This window comes from Etheostoma spectabile, chromosome 9 (assembly GCF_008692095.1).
Source record: "Etheostoma spectabile isolate EspeVRDwgs_2016 chromosome 9, UIUC_Espe_1.0, whole genome shotgun sequence".
Lineage (NCBI taxonomy): Eukaryota > Metazoa > Chordata > Actinopteri > Perciformes > Percidae > Etheostoma > Etheostoma spectabile.
The window spans coordinates 33357429-33363333 of NC_045741.1; the positions used below are offsets into that span (position 1 = coordinate 33357429).

The 5905-nt window shown below is 43.4% G+C and overlaps 1 protein-coding gene and 1 long non-coding RNA gene across 2 annotated transcripts in view; both read right to left on the bottom strand.

The window, feature by feature from the left end:
• LOC116695364 (selection and upkeep of intraepithelial T-cells protein 1) overlaps positions 1-5905 on the bottom strand; it is a 38595-nt gene that overhangs the window by 18764 nt on the left and 13926 nt on the right. The window lies entirely within an intron of this gene.
• Positions 4587-5905, bottom strand: part of LOC116695374 (uncharacterized) — a 2366-nt gene continuing 1047 nt past the window's right edge. Inside the window, exons 2-3 of the long non-coding RNA XR_004333436.1 lie at positions 4739-4795; positions 4587-4625 (exon numbers count right to left, since the gene is read on the bottom strand). This is a non-coding gene — a long non-coding RNA (uncharacterized LOC116695374). The remainder of the gene's footprint in view (positions 4626-4738; positions 4796-5905) is intronic.

Sequence of the window (5905 nt, forward strand, 5' to 3'; positions counted from 1 at the left end):
TTTTGTTGATCGGTTGGGAAAAAATCTGCTCCCCTCTGCTTAATAATCTCAAACGTGACCTCCAGAAATGGAGTGCCTAATTTAGTTTTAGCGGGGTTAGTCGCATGTTATTAAAATGAACGTCTTGCAAAATTTATGGTATTTCTTTTCATAGTATCCCCATTTTTTCTCCCTTCTTCTCAACTTATCGTACACAGCTCCTCTTCAGTGGGGTAATAAACATCCTAGAATCGCAGCCTTCCTTCAGAGACAATAAGATGCGGGGGGTAGGCTTTACCTACTGTTGTATTATTACGGCACCACCGACAAAAAATATTCTGTCTACTCCATCCCAACCAGATGCTGAACTGGTGTCAATTAGAACTGAATGCATGTAAGCCATCATCATTCCTGCATTGTTACCCTCAAAGCTTCCTCTCTCTCCGCGCAGCACTCGTCGTGCCCAGTTGTATCTCAACCCTAAATATGGTCACAATTTAGACACACTTCAATATGATAACTTCTCTACACATCCCAAGTTGATCCATGTGTTTCCTGCCATCCTTATCAATCCTGTCTTTTGCCCATTGGCGGAGAGCAGGCTTAATATGTAGGACTTATATATACATGGATTTTCGCTACCTTTGACGCTATTCCTCTAATTTAGCTTACGCGTTTCCTCCCTATTTCGATACCTCCATATCCGCGCCTTTGTTCTGTAACCATTATCCCTGCTTCCCAATTTCCCCAAAGGGAGTATAGACATAATTTTGCCAACTCCACACAATATAAGGGGCTTAATCTCCAAATTTATAATAGCATCTCATCATCAATACTGTGAATCTGAATAATAGAGCGGAAATGGTCCAGAGAAATTGGAATACGCATCTCTGATAAACTTGAACCACGCATTACTTAGTAAAATGGGTCAACTCATGCGCCGACTTGGACTAATCCGTTCAAGGTCCTTTCATAGGGTCCATTCCAGTAGAAGCATGCTCTCAAGGATTTATTTTAATTGTTGAACCTGGCTCATGGTGGCCACAATTTTCAATACTAATGCCCACTAACTCACATGTTCTGGACCTGTACAAAACTGTGTAACTTCTGGCCACAATTTTTCAGACCCTTTCTGAAGCTTTCGAAATAGGTATACAATCCCAGTGCTGAATTGGCAATATTTGGAACTCCAGGGAGGGGATCTCATTAACACATGATTTTAAAAATGTACTAGCTTTTCAACTCTCCTCGGCCCGAAGAAGAATATTATTGGCATGGAAATCAGAACACCCACCCAAGGCTTCTCTTGTTGAAAGATCTTTCCTGGTTCCTTAGTTAGAGGAATATCAAATTTCTTCTTGAGTTCGACCCAACATTTTTATAGAACTTGTGCCCCTCTATGATCTTAGTTTGAGAGACTGGATACCCTCCCTCGCGACTGAAAATCGCATAGGAGCCATCCTCTGCTGTATGTGCTTGTCCCCCCGGCCCGGCTGCTCCTTGTGATCTGGCTGTCGATAGTGATTGTTAATCGTGCTGGTTTTAATATCCATGTTCTGTCCTGATCTCTGTAACCTACGCTGCGCGGACGTTTGTTCTACATGCTGTCCATGTTTCTGTATGCTGTCTTAGTCCCCTGTTTTTTTTTTTGTTGTGTTTTTTTTTTGTTGTTGTATTGATTTTTGTATTATTTTTATTTTGCTGTTCTTTTGTTTGCAGCCAGGTCGTGATGGATGGGGAGGGGTAGGGGACATGCTAAACCAAGTAAAGAAAGACCACAGAGGGGGAGGGGGAAGGAGGGATAAAGGGTAAGGAAAAGGGAGAACAAAAGAAAAATGTCCATGTTTTACTCTTTGTCCCCCTGTGTTCAATTACTGTTGTCGATAGTTGCTAAATAAGTTTAAAAAAAAAAAAACACATTATAGGACAAACAGTTGTTTACAAAATGATCCTTTAAGTTGGAAGCTTCGGCAGACAAAGCTGATTATGTGGTTGCGCCCCTGAAAACCAGATGAGGCCCTTAGAAAGGGAACCAGCTCTCCAACCGTATACGATTTATTTGCCAAAAAGTATTGTTACACAGAGAAAAATATCTACCAACACTCATTTTCTTTCTTAAATATGTGTCATAACTAGGTCGGTCCTACAGCTCACTCGCCCCCATTTCTCTCCACTTTCACATCTCTCCCGCTGTCTCTCTATCTACTACAGGGAAAACACCCGCCAAATAAAATAAAAATGTTGTCATACTCACTTTGATGTGTACATATCTGCGAAGGGGGTGTTAAGGCGTCATTCCTCAAACCAGTGGTTCCCAACTTTTTCAGCTCAAGACCCAAAAGAAGAAATTTGTTGTCTCCCCTGGCCCAATTTTACAAAATACAACCTGAACATGGTAACAATCTACATTTTTTAAATTGTGGACAAAGACCGTACCAAACCATGACTTTACAATTTATGTGAAGTTACATTTATTCCATTATCACGTAACAAAAACGAAAGGTCTCTTTCTCCTTCCTGTGGTCTCACCCCGTCCTCAACTCATTTTCTAATCCCCCCCATCCTCCCTCAGCACCACACACATTTAAAAAAGACTGCTGACTTAATTTAAGAGATGTGTGGGTCTGGTTTGAGAATCAACCAGCTGATCTAGTCCCGGTTCGGTTTTGAGAGTTGCCCCGTTCTGAGGTCACGCTGAGCATTAGTCTGTTTCTCTGCCAATTGGCGACCCAATAGAACGGTCTGTGACCCAGTTGGGGTCCCGACCCTAAGTTTGGGAAACATGCTCAAGACAATTGACAATTGAACACCAGAGCAACTTCCCCGTACATCATCTGATGTCTCTTTGTGGGGTTTTTGTTGCTCCCCCCCCCCCCCCCCCCCCCCCCCCCCCCCCCCCCCCCCCCCCCCCCCCCAACCGCCCCAACCCCCACCCCACCCCCCCCCCCCCCCCCCCCCCCCCCCCCCCCCCCTTTGGAGACGTGTTGAACTCTTTTTGGTCTTTTGTGTTCTTGGGGCTGTTTTACGTCGCTGTGTCATTTAGCTCTCGTGGTCAATTTTGTGTTCTTTGTGGTAGGTTGGCGTTTCTCTTTTTCACCTGGTTTTATACAGTTGTTGTCGCAATATTGGGGTCCTAAAAGTTGGACACGCATGAGATATCATGAATAACAAACACTCAATAGTTTAAAGACAAAACTATTCTAGATTCTAGAAAGCCTTTTGAGATTAAATGAATGAATGATGATGAATGAATTAATTCTTACGTGGCTCAGGTCTTGCACCTAAACTAAGGAGAGATACCATGGACCAGTTTTTCAGAACCAAATAACTTGATTTCACGTCAGTGATGCAAATTATGAAACTAGGATTTTTGCAAACTATGGCAAGCAAGAAGTATTTCCATCACTTATTCTGACAAATAGAAAGAAAAGTCATGAACGTTTCCGGTTCTCGCCAATTGAGTCTCTTGCCGTTTTTTTGAAATGCACCAACCGTCCAAACCCCCAAAAGATCAATTTTGGTTTATTAATCACATAGATCAAGAAAGCTGCAAAAACTGAGTTACCAATAAAAAAAAAAAGCTGCTGAGCCTTGTTTGAACAACAACACATTGTGACTTTAAATATAATTTAACCAGAGGAAGAAGAACAAAGCCACAAGGCTACGACAGATCCGACAGATCACAAAATCATCAGAATTTTATTAATTTCTTTCTGTTTTTTGTTTTTTTTAATGTGCAAAGCAAGTTTTAGGCACACTGTCATCATGAAACATGTGGAGAACTCAGACTATGCCCCGTTGTGCTCCTCTGGGTTCAACCTTCTGATGGCAGAATACGCTTGCCGCCCGCCCTCCCTACCGAGGCCTGTCGCATGACGTCAGCGCAAGGTACCGTTAGCCTTTACTACCGCTAGCACAGATCATTGGGCTCAAGGCTACAGAAATGCAAGGATAACACAACTGGTCTAACTGCTGCGAGGCAGCGCAGCGCAGCCCTACAAGCGTTCGCGCTGCAAAATGACGTGTTCTGTGAAGGCGCTGGCAGCTTTGAGGCGGCAGAGATGACGCTTCAGTTCCCCGTCGTAGCAGGTCTGCAGAATGAAATAGTTAATAGAGCCTGTGATTTTGACGCCAGCTTCTCGCGTCCTGGCATTGCTGCCCTCCGAGGCTCCAGCCCATCAGTACGACGTTTGTTCTCAACGCGGAGTGATACGAGGTGATGTGGTTGTTGTATCAATCAGATACCAGGTTCATGTCTAAACCTATTTATAATGAATCCTACTTACCCGAGACAGTGAGCCAACATCTACCAGAGCTCCTTCCCAGTGACTTTGTCCCTCCACATTACACTTTGTACATCCCGAGTCTTCATTCCGCAGTCTGTACACATGCAGTCTGAGTCGTCCTCTGCGATGACGTCTTGTCCCAGTGGACTCGTCCCTGCAAAGTTGTTCATCCTGAGACCATGGGACCTCGACTCCTTCATGGGACTAAACAGGACTGTATCCTGAGAACAGTTTAACAGTTTCACAGAAGTCATTAAGAGAGGTGGAGGCGCTGGAGGTTTGTGTGAAGTCCACTCCAGTGTGAAGGCCTGGGTTCTCCCTGCCTGGATAGAGTCTGGTCCACATTCACTACAAATGTCCCTGTTGATAGACCGAGAGGGAAAACTTTAAACTCCTCTCCACATTTCTCTGTGACACTTTTAGGTCCTTCTTTGTTGTGGTTGGGTTGGATATAACTGAAGCTGGAAACTAACCAGAGACACAGGAGGTCAGATGATGAGTCAGCCAGGAATCTCAGACCATCTTCCTCCCTGGGAGAAGGAGACAGAGGGGAAGAGCCCCAACACCTGACTCAGAGTTTCACTGTTACCGGACAGAGAGAGGACATATACAGTCTGGTGATACTTTTCCTTCTTCTGGTGACTTATTACAGAAAGAGAGAGGACCGAATACAGTCGGGTGTACATCTTCTTCTTGTTACTTAGAACTGACTAGCCCAATACAGTAATGTAATCACAGATGTTTGTCAGAAGAACAAGAAAGTGTTTTGGTTGAGTTTTGAGCGAAAAAGCGACAAAGGATCAAAAGTTACGGATGTTTGAGGTGTACGTGGACTCTAGAGGACGGAGCTTTAGGCCGGGTTCCTACACCATCATCAAATTTAAGAACTGATAACATTGGTCGGTTTTTTTATTTTAAACCTTTAAATTGGGTCAACAAACCTGACCTCGGCCCTGCTTTATCTTGTATAAAGCGGATCTCAGTCCCATGAAACTTGTAGAGCCATGACTAACCTGATTTTTTCTCAGCAGCGGGCGTAAGATGATTCAGTTTTACATGACCATTTTTCCCGGAATTCAAATTATAAAAGAAAGTGCACTAGCAATTTTTGCATTGCTTCAGTACATTATTTTTGTCTTTAGAATACATTTTATTAATAGAAGCAAATACAAAGATGTGAAAGAAAAATAGAGCCTTAAATTGTCCACACTCGTCCCCGGGCCCATCTTACCCGGCTGTAATGGCCAACCTTGATAGGAGACTGATGAGCGTTGGTCTTTAATTGCCTCCAATTTAGGTTAGCTGTTCCTCTAACGAACAAGTTTTTTCCATCATTTTCTGAAACGAGTATAGGTTCGACCAGGAGGTAAGCGGTGCCTGGACTGGTCGTCGGACAACATGAGGACAACATGGGGACAACATGAGGACAACATGAGGACAACATGGGGGTTACAAAAACAAACAGCAGATGCTTCTTGTTTACAGTATGTCACATCATTCAAACTGCACCACGTGAGACAATCAGTCAGGCTGTATCAGTGAATTCAAAGACAAATTAACAGATAGATGATGTCACGTTCTTACAGGAGTCTCATGACTTCATTAACTTTTTTTTTAATTTTTAACTTAGTTTCTGGAAA